We start from the raw sequence: 17,227 nt of genomic DNA, 5'->3' as shown, positions 1-17,227 counted from the left end.
AATAGCAAAAAAATTTTATATAAAGTTAAAATTATTGTTAAAAAAATTCAAAAAAAAATTAACAGTTCTCGAAAAGTTAACTTTTAACTAATTTCTAAAAATTTGATAGACATTTTAAAGTATTTTTCCAACCACTAATTACTTAACAGTAAGTCAATTAAATATTCAATTCAGTAATTTGCTTTGAGACTATGGCGAGACACTAGGCCTTTTTAGTTGTTGGATCATCAACCACTTCCAGACAAAGCCTTTTAAAGAATTTAAATATTTAATTTTTATTTCTAAAAAAAAATTAGTCTAAATATGATTTTGGAACCCAAAATAGGCTCCTTCCTACAGGATTAATTAAAAATTTCTATGGAATATATTTTCATGATATTTTCCTAATTTGGCTCTTATGATATTTAAAATAACAGTTTAAACTATTACATCTCCTAATATTTTGATTATTTGAGTATGCATGATATTTTCCAATATTCTATTTCTATTTTTAATTTATCATTTTCTAATTTCAAATTTTAAACAAATTTAAGGGGTATGCATTGGCTAATTGTCTTTTCAAGTCTATATTTTTTTTCTAATTTAACTAAATCCTTGGAAAGAATCTTAATAAATTTAAACAACTTTTCAGGAGATAATGCATGTACCTGACTTATCTCGTATTATGATACTCCCCCTTCATTATAGCTTTCATCTGATGATCCTCCCCCTTCGTCGATGCTCATCTCTGAACATCTTGTTGGTGCAACCTTAAGTCAAGGTTGACCTGGTTGACCCGACTCGAGTTGACTTGACTCGAGTTGTATTTTGATGTTTGACGAGAATAGAAAAGTTGTATCTTGATGTTTGACAAGAATACAAACTTGGGAGATTGTGGGTGTAACCTTCGGTCAAGGTTGGCTTGGTTGACCCGACTTGAGTTGACTTGATTCGGTAAAGTCCAAGTATGGAGACTTGGCACGGGAAAAGTCCAAGTATGGAGACTTGGCACGGAAAAGTCCAAGCAGGGAGCTTGGCACGGGGAAAAGTCCAAGTATGGAGACTTGGCACGGAAAATTCCAAGCAGGGAGCTTGGCACGGGAAAAGTCCAAGTATGGAGACTTGGCACGGAAAAGTCCAAGCAGGGAGCTTGGCACGGGAGAAGTCCAAGTATGGAAGCTTGGCATGGGAAGTCGGAGAGAGCTTGGCAGCTCGTTCTCCGGACTAGGTCAAGAGGGCTCGGGAGCTCATTCTCTGGACCAGACGAAGTCGGAGAGGGCTCGACAGCTCGTTCTCCGTACTAGGTCAGAGAGGGCTCGGTAGCTCGTTCTCCGGACTAGGTCAGAGAGGGCTTGGTAGCTCGTTCTCTGGACCGGATGAAGTCGGAGAGGGCTCGGTAGCTCGTTCTCCAGACTAGGTCAGAGAGGGCTCGGTAGCTCGTTCTCTGGACCGGACTTTGAAGTCGGAGAGGGCTCGGTAGCTCGTTTCTCCAGACTAGGTCAGAGAGGGCTCGGTAGCTCGTTCTCTAGACCGGGAAGGCTTTAGGATTAAGGGCTGGGAAGCTCTAAGGCATTGGATCGGTCTGGTGACCGATCAGTAACCAAACAGTGGTTCGCTGTAGGTTATCTGATCGGTCCACAGACCGATCAGAAAATGATCAGAAAGCTACTGATCGTTGCCTGATCGGTCCACAGACCGATCAGGCTTTAAAGCTAACCCTCACAGAGATGGCTGACCGGTTTGGGGACCGATCAGCCTAGGGCCTGATCGGTCCACAGACCGATCAGATGGCTCCCAGACCGATCAGGGTGGAGCCTGATCGGTCAAGGCCTAGCCGTTGCGACACAACGACTAGATTTCTGTGTTGCTCTTTTGTCTTCTTCACAGGTGCAGCAGGTGCAGGATATATATCGAGGTCGAGGGCCTCTACAGGAACAGTTCTTGCTCTTCCTCCTTACTGCGATTTGAGCTTTGCTGAGCTCCTCTTTGCTGAAGCTTCGTGTGAGCTTCCCTCGACTGGTTGATCAGCTGCTGTTGGCATCATCCGTGAAGTTGCTGCTTCATCAACGGACTCCAGTCGATGAGAAGAAGGAAAGCAAACTTGGTAGAGTGTATTTACATTCATATTATCCATTGTTTCTTGCTTTATTTCTTGTACTCCTTTATTGCTGTTGCAAAAGAGATTGTGGCGAGGTTTCTCCACCCAGAAGGAGTTCTTATTAGCCGATTTTTCAGGGTCTCATCCATCGACGGATTGATAGGATTCGTCCACCTTACGGACACGCCGAGGAGTAGGAGTATCATCTCCGAACCTCGTTATATCGTTGCGTTTGAGGTTTTCCCTTTTCCATTTTCGTTTCTACGTTTATTTCTGCTGCGCTAACCTAAATTGTAGGAAGAAACGAAAATTTGGGGTCGGCTATTCACACCCCCCCTCTCTAGCCATCCGAAGGTCCTAACAAGTGGTATCAGAGCAAGGTTGCTCTTCGACGGATTAACACCCGGGGGAGCACAAGCTAGAGAATGGATCGACTTGGAGAAGACATCATGATTCCACCCTTCTACGATCACGACGACTTCGTGTATTGGAAGGTAAGAATGAAGTATTTTCTTATGACTAACCTAGTAAATTGGAATTGTGTACAAGTAGGTTTTATTCCTCCGGTGGATAAAGAAGGAGAACCTCTTGAGAAGAAGAAGTGGACGAAGGAACAAATCCACCGATCCATGATCATCGACAAGGTAATGAAAATCTTTGAATTTTCATTACCTAATGATGTCTTGCGTAAGATAGGTGGATACAACGATGCCAAGGAGTTGTGGAACAACTTGGCTAAGTTCCATGAGGAGAGCTCCAATTCAAGTCATGAAGAGGAGTCAAGTGAGCCAAGTAGCTCACATCATGGAGGTATGGAATTAGAAGTTGAGGGCTACTCAACATCTAAGGAAGAAGAGGAGAAGAGTTCTTCTTCAAGATTGGAGCAAGAATAAGAAGTCTCTACCTCCGGAAGGGATGAAGAAGAGAGCTTATATCCATCCTCAACCCTAGGTAACTCAAGCAACTTAATTTCAAGTAAATTACATATAATGTGCTTTGAGTGTAGGGAATATGGGCATTACAAGAGTAAATGTCCAAAGAGGATTAGGAAGACTCCACCGACGCCAAAGGTCAAGGAAGCCGGAGTCCCGATACGCAAGGGCAAGGAGCACGTGGTGTGCTTCCAATGCAAGCAAAGGGGACATTATAGGAGCCAATGTCCGAGGGGGAGGCAACCTCACAAGGACAAGAGACCAAGCACATCTATGGGGGGAGCTAAGGCAAACCCTAAGGTACCCTTTAAGGCATATCCTTGCAATTCTAATAAGACACATGCTAGTAGCTTTATTGCATTTGTCAATAATGATAAGCATGATAACTATAGAAACCAATACATGTGCTTAGGTGCCAAACATGTTAGTCTAGATAAGGACAATACTAGAAGTACCAACCCAAGAATTAATTCATCTAAGGTTAAGGAAAACCTAGATAGGAATCCCAAAACAACTAAGCATATGCCTAGGAATACCTCAAAGAAAAATGACAAATTAAAACTTGAGGTATTAGAGAAGGAAAATCAAGTCTTAAGGTCAAGACTTGACACTTTAGAAAAGACCCTTAAGAATTTGGAGAAGTCAACTCTAGGGTTTAAGGGTCAAAAACAAAAGCCCAAGGACATGAGAGGTTTGAGTCACAAACCTAAGTCTCAAGTGGTCAAGCCCACTTATCATAATGTTCCATTCGATTATGGAACAAGACCTAGGGCTAGGAAGACCATCACCAAGGTCACAAGGGGAGTCACCCCTAGAGTTGATCTTGATGAGTCCCAAATGACCAAGGCTTTAAAGCCTAGGAGGGTCATTAGGAGGGCTAGGGAAGTCATCCCTAGTGAATATTTAGTGAACCCAATGAGCTCAAATAGGTTTTGGGTTCCTAGGAGCGTGATTCCATCATGCTAGATGGGTTAGGGTGTGCCAACCTTAATTGGATAGGTAGTTAACATAATCATGGCAAAAGGTGGCATTTTAGGAATTTTCAAGGTGTAATCAAGCCTTGAAAATGAAATTTAAAATTTTACTCATTCCTAAGGTGATTAGGATGCGCCAACCACACTTGAGGAATTTTCTAGGGTCAATCTAATTGACACATAGTGATCTAAAAATCTTTAGTATATGATTTTAGATCTATTACACTTAGGAATATAGAATTTATGGAAAAATGATCAAAATTATCAAAAATGGCAACTAAAGCTAGAATTAGGTATTTTCTATACCTTTATATGTTATTTTCCATATATTGTTTGCCATATGCCATGTCATGACATCATATCTAATTTACTATCATTTGAAATGTCATGATAATGCTTAGGTTAGTTATATGTCATACCTTATTTAAGTTTCATACTTTATGCCATGACATCATGACATTGGCACATGTTTCCACTTATGATATTATTTTATGCCATGTCATCATCTCTTGCATGTATGATCAATTAAATTGATTTAAGGATAAAAACACAATTTGATATGGAGATCAAATTGTTGTTTAGAAAATGCATGAGAACTTAGCTTAAGATGACCTAAACCCATATCTCACATCAAAATTGACTTGGATGTGTTTGATACACCTTAGATGTGTGTGAGATATTAGGATTATGAGTTAGGATCAAGGTGCATAGTTCTTGTACCTAGATGAGCCTAATTCGAAATTCAGGATCATAGGGAAAGCTTGCGTACAAGTCATGTACACTTAGCCCTAAGATTGCGGTCCTAAATTAAATGGTTTAAAATCATTTCAAAATTGATTTGAAAAACCTTGATGAAGCTTTTCTAATGATAGCATTCATCATTGAGCAAGTTGACACAAAGATGGATTAACCTTGAGCTATTTCAAAGTCTTTCGAACTTTGTATCAAGATTTAAAAATGGAAGTTATTTTCATAGAAAACTATTTTTCCATGATAATATATGTTATGAGGAATGTATCCTCAAAATTTTATAATTTTTGGAATTTTTTGTGATTTTTTAGGGGTTTCTGAATTTCGGGAGAAAAATCAGAAATCCCTATCAGAGATTTGTGGACCGATCAGAGGGGATCCTGATCGATCCAGAGAAGTGTGGATCGGTCTGGTGACCGATCCAGTGAGGTTCTGATCGGTCTGGTAACCGATCAGAGCGTGCAAAAATGCTGATTTTCGATTGTTGTCTGAAATTTCAGCTTTGGAAGTTGGTGTTTTTGATTTCTAAAGGGTTGAAACTCTCCAAGACATTGTTGGTGCAATGGTCAAGGGGGAGTTGACCTTTAGGGGGAGTTTTACCTATTGGTCAAAGGGGAGTTGACTTTTAGGAGGAGTTTTTACTCGATTTCTGAGGATGAATGATATGGGATTATCACTAAGTTGATTATTATCTTTAGTATCAAGGGGGAAATTAAGGGTTTCAATGAAAGGTATGGGACTTTCATTAGGAAGAAACTCTTAACCTTGATTCACTCTTTTTGATGTGTGTCAAAAAGGGGGAGAAATGTCTAGAGAATGTTCAAGGAAGAACATTGGAGTTTGGGGAGAATGTTCAAGGAAGAACATTGATTGGAGAACTATTGGAAAACCTAAGTTAGGTTATCGGGTTAACCTAACTTGATTATGGTTTTTGTCAAACATAAAAAAGGGGGAGATTGTTGGTGCAACCTTAGGTCAAGGTTGACCTAGTTGACCCGACTCGAGTTGACCTGACTCGAGTTGTATTTTGATGTTTGACGAGAATAGAAAATTTGTATCTTGATGTTTGACAAGAATACAAACTTGGGAGATTGTGGGTGCAACCTTCGGTCAAGGTTGAACTGGTTGACCCGGTTGACCCGACTTGAGTTGACTTGATTCGGTAAAGTCCAAGTATGGAGACTTGGCATGGAAAAGTCCAAGCAGGGAGCTTGGCACGGGGAAAAGTCCAAGTATGGAGACTTGGCACGGAAAAGTCCAAGCAGGGAGCTTGGCACGGGAAAAGTCCAAGTATGGAGACTTGGCACGGAAAAGTCCAAGCAGGGAGCTTGGCACGGGAGAAGTCCAAGTATGGAAGCTTGGCATGGGAAGTCGGAGAGGGCTCGGCAGCTCGTTCTTCGGACTAGGTCAAGAGGGCTCGGGAGCTCGTTCTCTGGACCAGACGAAGTCGGAGAGGGCTCGGCAGCTCGTTCTCCGGACTAGGTCAGAGAGGGCTCGGGAGCTCGTTCTCTGGACCAGACAGAGTTGGAGAGGGCTCGGTAGCTCGTTATCCGGACTAGGTCAGAGAGGGCTCGGTAGCTCGTTCTCTGGACCGGATGAAGTCGGAGAGGGCTCGGTAGCTCGTTCTCCAGACTAGGTCAGAGAGGGCTCGGTAGCTCGTTCTCTGGACCGGACATGGAAGTCAGAGAGGGCTCGGTAGCTCGTTTCTCCAGACTAGGTCAGAGAGGGCTCGGTAGCTCGTTCTCTAGACTGGGAAGGCTTTAGGATTTAGGGCTGGGAAGCTCTAAAGCATTGGATCGGTCTGGTGACCGATCAGTAAGCAAACAGTGGTTCGCTGTAGGTTATCTGATCGGTCCACAGACCGATCAAAAAACGATCAGGAAGCTACTGATCGTTGCCTGATCGGTCCACAGACCGATCAGGCTTTAAAGCCAACCCTCACAGAGATGGCTGACCGGTCTGGGGACCGATCAGCCTAGGGCCTGATCGGTCCACAGACCGATCAGATGGCTCCCAGACCGATCAGGGTGGAGCCTGATCGGTCCAGGCCTAGCCGTTGCGATACAACGACTAGATTTCTGTGTTGCTCTTCTGTCTTCTTCACAGTTGCAGCAGGTGCAGGATATATATCGAGGTCGAGGGCCTCTACAGGAACAGTTCTTGCTCTTCCTCCTTACTGCGATTTGAGCTTTGCTGAGCTCCTCTTTGCTGAAGCTTCGTGTGAGCTTCCCACGACTGGTTGATCAGCTGCTGTTGGCATCATCCGTGAAGTTGCTGCTTCATCAACGGACTCCAGTCGACGAGAAGAAGGCAAGCAAACTTGGTAGAGTGTATTTACATTCATATTATCCATTGTTTCTTGCTTTATTTCTTGTACGCCTTTATTGCTGTTGCAAAAGAGATTGTGGCGAGGTTTCTCCACCCAGAAGGAGTTCTTATTAGCCAGTTTTTCGGGGTCTCATCCACCGACGGATTGATAGGATTCGTCCACCTTACGGATACGCCGAGGAGTAGGAGTATCATCTCCGAACCTCGTTATATCGTTGCGTTTGAGGTTTGCCCTTTTCCATTTTCGTTTCTACGTTTATTTCTGCTGCGCTAACCTAAATTGTAGGAAGAAACAAAAATTTGGGGTCGGCTATTCACACCCCCCCTCTCTAGCCATCCGAAGGTCCTAACACATCTTTCATTTTTTTTTTTAATGGTCTACCATTAGGGCTAGTTCGGCATAGGCTTCGACTTTGGATTCGGATGACATGTCATCCCGTGTCGCCTTTAGATTATGCTTGGGTCGGACTGTCTTCTTCTTCTTTCTCCTTTTCCTTGTTCTTCAATTTTGGACAGTCATCCTTGATGTGTCCTTCTTCATTACAGTTGTAACATCGACATTCCTTTTGTTCTAATAATGCTTCTTTCCCTATGACTTATTAAATTTATTAGATTTAATAAATTTATTAAATTTTCTTACTAGTAGAGTTGCTTCATCTTCATCGATTGATGTTTCGGAGTTAGAGTCTTCCTTCTTGGCTTTCAAGGAAAGATTGTTATTTAAATTATCGATTTCTTTAGAATTTGCACATCGACTTTCATGAAGTTCAAAAGAAGAAAACAAATTCTCTAGTGTACTTACCTCGAAGTCCTTAGAGATATAGTATGCATCTACTAAGGATGACCAATCTAGAGTTCTCGGGAAGGCGTTGAGTGCATACCAGATTAAATCTCGGTTCGTTACAGATTTTCTGAGATTGTTGAGCTGAGTGATGAGTTCTTTGATCCGTGCTTGGAGTTGCGATACCTTTTCTCCATTGTTCATCCGCAAGTTTGTTAGCTGGGTTCGGAGGAGGTCTCACCTTGCTAACTTTGCTTCCAAAGTGCCTTCGTGGAGTTCCAAGAATTTCTCCTAGAGCTCTTTGGCGGAGTCGTAGTTGCTGATTCGATTGACCTCCTGGGGCAGAAGGACGCTCAGCAGATGGAATTATGCTTTACCATTTGCCGCAAAATCGGCTTGTTCTTTCTTTATCCATAAACATTCTTCCTTTCCATATTCATGTTGGTCCTTGGGGGCTATAAAATCATATTTCATGATTAACAAAATCTCAAAATCCATTTAAAAAAATACCTCTATTCGGTGTTCCCATTGTGCGAAGATTCCCTTGAACTTTAATGAATGAATGCTTGCACCGGTGATCATCTCGTTGCTTCAGTAGGTGGTTAGTCCTTTTGAGGTGTCCTAGCTCTGATACCACTTGTTAGATCGCTAACGGTTGGCTAGAGGGAGTTGATAGCCCTAAAAAATAAAACTAACCTTCCTCAGATGTTATAGCATAATTAAGCACTTGCATGAAATAAATTATGCAAATAAAGAAAAGAAGAGGCATGAAAGAGTTTACTTGGTTACAACCGGGGAGGTTGTTAATCCAAGGAGATTGAAAAGTGTACTAAATTCTCCTTTAAGTAGAGAAGCCTCTTTATAGCAATAACAACACTCAAAAAATCAAAGCTAGACAGAAGAAGTTGTTTACAAGTATTTTATGTAGGCTTCTGGAACCAGGGCTATATTTATAGCCTTGGTCGAGGCACTTGGAGGGGGATAAAACTTTATCCCCATCACAACGGATAGCGTTTGACTCATTCCAGATAAGAATCCTGGTCTAGATGCCTAGAATGGTTCCGGGCGCCCTGAGCCCAACGAGTCTGGGCACCCGGACCAAGAAAGTCAACCTCTTGTTAACTTACGGTCCCAATTTTCAGCTCAGGTTTCGCTCGCCTTGGTCCGAGTCTTTCACTCCGGCTCCACTTGGGTGATCTCAGTTATCTGGAATAGGGCTCACCCAAACCCAACTTCTGACCTTCAAGGAAACTTCCGCTCTAGCTTCTCGTCCCTCAAAAATGTCGCGCACCTCCTTCTCGTCCGCCGTGTACTCTTCCGCGGCACCTCGTCCCTCAGATGTACCAAGCCCGTCAGCGCTCTCCCATGTCATCCTTCCTGCTAGCTGGGTCTTTTGCTTGACTTCTTGTGCTCCTAAATTCTTGTACACTTAAACACATGGCTAAAAATTAACAAGACCTAACCTTACTTTATTTGATCACATCAAAACTATCTTGGGGTACTAACACCCTACACTTCCTTTCATGTCAATAACATCATCACATATTGTGAAGAACATTCCAACATCAAAATCATGAGTAGGAGAATCAATTATAGGAGGATCAATAACTTCACTTGCAGTTTTAAGTGGAACTACCTCATCATATTCATCAATTGAAAATTCAATATCATTACAATGCCCTGTAAAACCAGGAGGTGGATCTGAAAACATGCTAACCACTATATTAACATTACATTCCTCATCTGAAGACCTCCTCATCTTTATACACATCAAGAAATCTGCACTCAACCATATTGGAATCATAGAATTTGCCAAAATCTTTATCTTTGTAGGCCCCTACTAGCCTTTGTGGAAAAGGAACCCTTAGTGGAGGTTTTGGGGGAGGGTTGAGCTTGTGGCCGAGGTTCAACTTGCTTGTCTAGTGATGATGTGATCAACCGTTGAGGGAAAGGTACTTGTGGCCTTTGGATACTTTCTGGAGTAATGCAATTGAGTTTATGTAGTTTACTATTGTTCTTCTCCTCAATTCTATACAAGTCCGTCTCCAGAAGTTCTTCATGATTCATGCCACTGCTCAACTTAATATTATTACATTGTTCACTAGACCTTGTCTGTGTAGGAGGGAGGTCATGCTTGAACTATTTTGAAACTATGCTATCAATCCTTGCCTCCAACTATTTGAACCACTCATTTTGTGACTTGTGATTTTCCAAAATTTTGGAAGGTTGAACTGCATTTTGTTTAATAGACTCTTTTTCTTTTTTGGCTTACACTTCTGAAGTTCTAGGGAGAAATTCCATCCAACATCTATTTGACCATTCTTGGAGATTCAATGTTATTTGATCAATTAATGTATATGCTTCATCCACACTTTTGTTCATAAAAGAACCTCCAGTTGATGAATCCAATAAACACTTATTTGAGAAAAAAAAATCCAATAGAGAATATATTAGTTGCTACTCGGAATATCGTACCGGTTCTCCTGTACAAAAATTTTATACAAGTCATGAACCTTTCCTAACAACCTATTGTGTTCTTTATAAATTAAATATGGAATCGCAAACACAACTTAACATTATTGATTCCAAATTTAACTTATCTGTTCTTAGAGGTTTAGACTTGGATCGCAAACGATCTTAACATTATTGATCTAAATCCACCCACGTTACAAATTCGATTAAATATTTATTTCAGAGATCGGCTCCCAGGTCAAACATGGCGAGGCACTTGGCCTTCTTGGGTATGAGATCATCCACCACTGCCTCAACAAAGCCTTTCAAAGAAATTCAATATTTAATCTCCTTATAGTAACCCTAGGTTTAACCATAAAGAACAATTGAATCACAAGATCAAAAAAACAAAAGAAACACAAATTCGAATCACAAATCTGAAACCTAGAATCACTAGCCTCTTGTGTTTGGTACTTCAAGATTTAAAAAAAAGGATGAACTAATTATGATGCGGAAACTTAATAACTAGTTATACCTTTTATAGCTTATAGACCTCACGATCTTCTATCGTATTTCTCTTCTTATCTCGGACGTCGTGTGGGCGACGATCTACCGAGACGAGAATCTACCCAAGCCTCCTTCTTCTCCTTGCAAGTTTTGGCCACCAAGAGTCTTCTAGAGATGAAGAACTTTGGCCACCAACCAAACTCCAAGGGATGCAAAGAAACAAAGCCTCCTTTCTCTACTTCTTCTCCAAGTAAAATATGGCCACCAAGAGTCTCCTAGAGAGTTGATGCTGCCGGCCAAAGAATAAGAAAAAGAGGAGAGGATGAGGGCTGGCCACACCAAGGAAGAGAGGAGAGGAAACAATAGATGTATTGTTGTTATAAGGTGAGGCACCTCTACCCTCTCTTTTATATTCCTTGGCCTTGGCAAATAAGGAAAGTTTTATAAATAAAACTTCCTTATATTCCTTGCTAATGTTTAATAAGGAAAATTTAATTAAAATTTCCTTATTAAACCTCTAATGGTCGACCACCTCATTGTCCTCCAAAAAAGGAAAGTTTTAAATAAAAATTAAAACTTCCTAATTTGTTTCCGGAAATTTTAAAATAAAAATTTCTCTTTTAAAAATTTCCTTCATGGTTGGTTATAAAAGGAAACTTTTATAAATTAAAATCTCTCTTGTAAAACATGTGGATGATTTCCAAAAAGGAAAGTTTTCTTCAAAATTAAAATCATCCTTTTAACTACAAATAAGGAAAGATATCAAATCTTTCTCTTAATCCTTTGTAGAAACTATAAAAGGAAAGATTTAATTTTTAAACTCTTTTTTAAATCATGGTTTCCACATAAGGAAAGATTTTTAAAAAATAAACTCCTTTTAATTTTATTGTGGCCGGTCACCACCTAAGCTTGGGTTCAAGCTAGGGCCAGCCACCTAAGCAAACCAACTCACCTTGGTTTGGCCGGCCCTAGCTTGGGCTCCAAGCTAGGCTTGGCCGACCACCTTAAGGTGGGTAAGAATGTGGGCATAGGTGGGTATAATACTTTATAAATAAGAGGCTACGATAGGGACCGAGAGGAGGAATTGGTTTTGGTCTCCCGATGAACTTGAGCTTCCCGTTGTTGGTTGATCCTAGGAAGATCATACCGATTCAACTGTAAAAAATTTTGTACAAGTGTCGAACCTTTCCTAACAACCTATTGTGTTCTTTAGAAATTAAATTTGGAATCGCAAACGAAACTTAACATTATTGATTCCAAATTTTACTTATGTATTCTTAGTAGTTTAGACTTGGATCGCAAACGGTGCTTAACATTATTGATCCAAATCCACCCATGTTACAAATTCAATTAAATATTACTTTCAGAAATTGGCTTCGAGGTTAAACATGGCGAGGCACTAGGCCTTCTTGGGTATGGGAGCATCCACCACTTCCTAGACAAAGCATTTCAATGAAATCTAATATTTAATTTCCTTATATAACCCTAGGTTTAACCAAAAGGAACAATCGAATCACAGATTTGAAAAACAAAACAAAAGAAACATAACTTCTAATATCTAATCCGAAAATCTTGAATCTCTAGCCTCTTGTGTTTGGAATTCATACAAAGAAAAAACTAGTATGATGCAGAAAACAATTACTAGTTATACCTTTCTTTGTAAGCAAACAACTTCTTGATCTTCTATCGTATTCCTCTACTTATCTCGGATGTTGTGTGGGCAACGATCTTCCGAGATGAGAACCACCAAGCCTCCTTCCTTCTTGCAAGTTTCGGCCAAGCACCTCTCCTTGAGATGATGAGTTTCGGCCACCACCACCAAGCTCCAAGGGAAACTAGAAACAAAGCCTCCTTTATCTCCTTCTCCTCCAAGCAAGATTCGGCCACCACCACAAAGCTCCAAGGGATGATGTTGCTAGCCACCAAAGAAGAAGAGAAGAGGAGAAGCAAGGGAGCAAGGGCCAACCACCACCAAAGAAGAGAGGGGAGGAAAATAGAATAGAGTTGTGTCTCATGAAGGCACCCTAACCTTCTCTTTTATATCCTTGGTCATGGAAAATAAGGAAATTTTATTACAATTAAAATTCCTTTATTTTCCTTGCCATAGGTTAATAAGCAAAATTTATTTAAACATTCCTTTTAACCATGATCATGGCCGACCATATCACAAGCTCCAAATAAGGAAAGTTTTAAACACAAAATTAAAACTTCTTATTTGTTTCCGGAAATTTTTAAAATAAAAATTTCTCTAATAATTTTTCTCTTCATGGTTGGTTATAAAAGGAAATTTTATAAATTAAAATCTCTCTATTAAAACATGTGGATGATTTCCAAAAAGGAAAGTTTTCTACAAAATTAAAATATTCCTTTTAGCTACAAATCAGGGAAGATATCTAATCTTTCTCTTAATCTTTTGTAGAAAGCTATAAAATAAAATATTTAATTTTTAAACTCTCTTTTAAATCATGGCTTCCACATTAGGAAATATTTTAAAATAAAAATCCTTTTAATTTTTATATGGTCGGCCACCAAGCTTGGGCTCCAAGCTAGGGCCGGCCACTTCCAACTTGGCTCAACCCTTTGCTTGGCCGGCCCAAGCTTGGACTCCAAGCTTGCTTGTCCGGCCCCCTTAGGTTGGGTAAGGATGTGGGTATAATTCTCTATATACAAGAGGCTACGATAGGGACCGAGAGGAGGAATTGGTTTTATTCTCCCGATGAAATTAAGCTTCCCATGTTCGCCCCGAACACCCAACTTAATTTCATCAATAATAATTCATACCACTAAAGAATTATTATTGAACTACCTCACCAATCCCAAATTACATTTTGGGCTCCTTCTTATCATGAGTGTGTTAGTCTCCTTGTGTTTAAGATGTCAAAAGTCCACTAATCAAAAGAGTTACTAACAACTCACTTTAATTAATATCTTAGTCCAAGAGTAGTACCACTCAACCTTATCGTCATGTCCGACTAAGTCCACCTGCAGGGTTTAACATGACAATCCTTATGAGCTTCTCTTGGGGATATTATCAACCTAGATTACTAGGACATAATTTCCTTCTATAATCAACAACATACACTATAGGTAATATCATTTCCCAACTTATCGGGCCTTTTGATTTATTGAGCTAAATCTCACCCTTTGATAAGTCAAAGAAATAAATACTAATTATATGTGCTTGTTATTATATTAGGATTAAGAGCACATACTTCCATAATAATTAAGGTCTTGTTCTTTTATCAAGTCAGTATAAAAAGAACTTACCTTAAATGGTCCTACTCACTACACTCAGAGTGTACTAGTATAATTTATTAGTCAAGATAAACTAATACCTAATTACACTACGACTATTCCAATGGTTTGTTCCTTTCCATCTTAGTCGTGAGCTACTATTTATAATTTATAAAGAACCGATAACATGATCTTCTGTGTGTAACACCACACACAATGTTATCTACAATATAAATTAATTGAACAATTACACTTAGCATATAAATGTAGACATTTTTTACCAATGTAATTCTTTATTTCAAAATAAATGTTTACAAAAGCTAGGCTTTTAGTATACACTCTAACAATCTCCCACTTATATTAAAAGACTAAGTTACCATATCTGCTGCCATACATCTGATTTCCATCCCTTCCACATGCCGATCAAAAGCTTTCGCCGGAAGGGCCTTGGTGAAAGGATCTGCCAGGTTATTTGTTGATGCAATCTTGGCAACGACAACTTCTCCTCGCTTTACGATGTCTCGTATCAGATGGTACTTGTGCTCTATATGTTTACTCGTCTTATGGGCTCGTGGTTCCTTCGAGTTTGCAACTGCACCGCTATTATCACAATAAATTGTGATAATTTTGGGCAAACCAGGAATCACATCTAAGTCCATTAGGAAGTTCCTGAGCCATACAGCTTCTTTGGCTGCCTCAGAGGTTGCAACATACTTAGCTTCCATGGTTGAGTCTGAAACACATTTTTTCTTAACACTCCTCCATGCAATGGCTCCACCTCCTAAAGTAAACACATAGCCTGATGTTGACTTACTATTGTCCCTATCTGATTGGAAGTTTGAATCCGTGTAACCCATAGGGAGCAAATCATCTGCTTGGTAAACTAGCATATAATCTCTAGTCCTTTTCATGTACTTCAATATATGTTTTACAGCAGTCCAATGTCCTTGTCCAGGGTTATTTTTATATCTGCTAACCATGCCCACAGTAAAACAGATATTCGATCTCGTACACAGCATTGCATACATTAGGCTTCCCACAGCCGAAGCATAAGGAACTACCTTCATGTCCTCTATCTCCTTTGATGTCTTCGGAGACATCTCTTTAGATAAAGCTACTCCATGCCGAAAAGGTAAGAAACCTTTCTTGGAGTTTTGCATGCTAAAACGAGTAAGGATTGTATATATATATGAAGCTTGAGATAAGCACAGCATCCTTTTCTTGCAATCCCTTATAACTTTGATCCCAAGAATGTGTGCACATTCTTCTAAGTCCTTCATATCGAATTGTTTGGACAACCATACCCTTATGTCTGATAACACTTTGACATTGTTGCCAATTAACAAAATGTTATCTACGTATAGTATAAAAAATACCACCACATTGCCGTTACACTTCTTGTATACACAAGACTCATCCGGACACTCACTATAACAAAACCCCTCATAGACATAAATGGAACAACAACGGTTTTAAGTAAAACCCGATGTCTTTGAGTATTTTACATCGGTTTTTTCAAAAATCGGTGTCTATGAGCGCAGATTTTCGCTCATATACATCGGGTTTTAAGCCGATATCTATGAGCGCCTTTTTTTCCGTTAATAGACACCGATTTTAACAGTGATTTTTAAAACCCGATGTCTATGAACCAAAATAAAATAATATAATTTTCCCACCAATACTTAGCCAAAATTTACAACACTTCATTCTTCCCTCCAAACCTAAACCTATATCACGTCGTCCACTGTATACCGTCGCGACGCCACCACCACTTTCCTCCTCGTCGCTGGTCGTCCGACCATCTCTCTCAGCCTATATTCCTTACCAATGTTTAAGAAGGAAAATTTAATTAAAATTTTCTTATTAAACCTCTAATGGACGGCCACCTCATTGTCCTCCAAGCAAGGAAAGTTTTAAACAAAAATTAAAACTTCCTAATTTGTTTCTAGAAATTTTTAAAATAAAAATTTCTCTTTTAAAAATTCCCTTCATGGTTGGTTATAAAAGGAAACTTTTATAAATTAAAATCTCTCTTTTAAAACATGTGGATGATTTCCAAAAAGGAAAGTTTTCTTCAAAATTAAAATCTTTTTTTTAACCACAAATAAGGAAAGATATCAAACCTTTCTCTTAATCCTTTGTAGAAACTATAAAAGGAAAGATTTAATTTTTAAAGTCTCTTTTAAATCATGGCTTCCACAAAAGGAAAGATTTTTAAAAAATAAAATCCTTTTAATTTTATTGTGGCCAGTCACCACCTAAGCTTGGGTTCAAGCTAGGGTCGACCACCTAAGCAAACCAACTCACCTTGGTTTGGCTGGCCCTAGCTTAGGCTCCAAGCTAGGCTTGGCCAACCACCTGAAGGTGGGTATAGGTAGGTATAATACTTTATAAATAAGAGGCTATGATAGGGACCGAGAGGAGGAATTGGTTTTGATCTCCCGATGGACTTGAGCTTCCCGTTGTTGGTTGGTCCTAGGAAGATCGTACCGGTTCCACTGTACAAAATTTTGTACAAGTGTCGAACCTTTCCTAACAACCTATTGTGTTCTTTAGAAATTAAATTTGGAATCACAAATGGAACTTAACATTATAAATGTAGAGATATGACCAATGTGATTCTTTATTTTAAAATAAATATTTACAAAAAGCTAGGCTTTTAGTATACACTCTAACAGAATATATATGCAGAGTCAACCATTTTTCCAAGCTATGATGAGGGCACTGTCTTTGTAGACTCTTGAATCTGTCTCATGCTTCAAATAATGACTCTCCATCTGCTTGAGCGAAATTTATGATACAATTCCTCATGTAAACTATTCTGCTTGGAGGGAAAAAGTGATTTAGAAATTGTTGCTCCAATTGTTCCCAACTCGTAATACTTTGAGGACGGAAGGAATATAACCAAGTCCTTTCTTTATCCTAGATACAGAAAGGAAATGTCATCAATCAAATTGCATCTACTGATACTCTTTCATAGTTCACCATATCACAAACCTCTAGAAATATCTCAAAGTGCAAATAAAGACTTTCATATACTTCTCCCCTAAATTTGTGACCTTTTATCATAGCAATTAACTCTGGGTCTAGTTGAAAACTTTCTGCTTCAATATGAGGTTGCATAATGAGAGACATAAATCTTACAGTAATGGGTGCAGAAATTTCTCTTAAAGGATTGCTTGACATGTTAGTG

General features: G+C 39.5%; 1 non-coding gene across 1 annotated transcript; it reads left to right on the top strand.

Moving 5' to 3' along the window:
• Window positions 1-16,741: 16,741 nt before the first annotated feature.
• On the top strand, window positions 16,742-16,847 carry LOC121978903. Its single transcript, XR_006111231.1, has one exon. It is a non-coding gene; the product is annotated as a small nucleolar RNA R71 (small nucleolar RNA).
• The last annotated feature ends 380 nt before the right edge of the window (window positions 16,848-17,227 follow it).

This window comes from Zingiber officinale, chromosome 4B, assembly GCF_018446385.1.
Source record: "Zingiber officinale cultivar Zhangliang chromosome 4B, Zo_v1.1, whole genome shotgun sequence".
In the NCBI taxonomy this organism is placed as follows: Eukaryota; Viridiplantae; Streptophyta; class Magnoliopsida; order Zingiberales; family Zingiberaceae; genus Zingiber; species Zingiber officinale.
The sequence above is the reverse complement of the archived record's forward strand: the minus strand, read 5'-3'. Positions and strand labels throughout refer to the sequence as shown.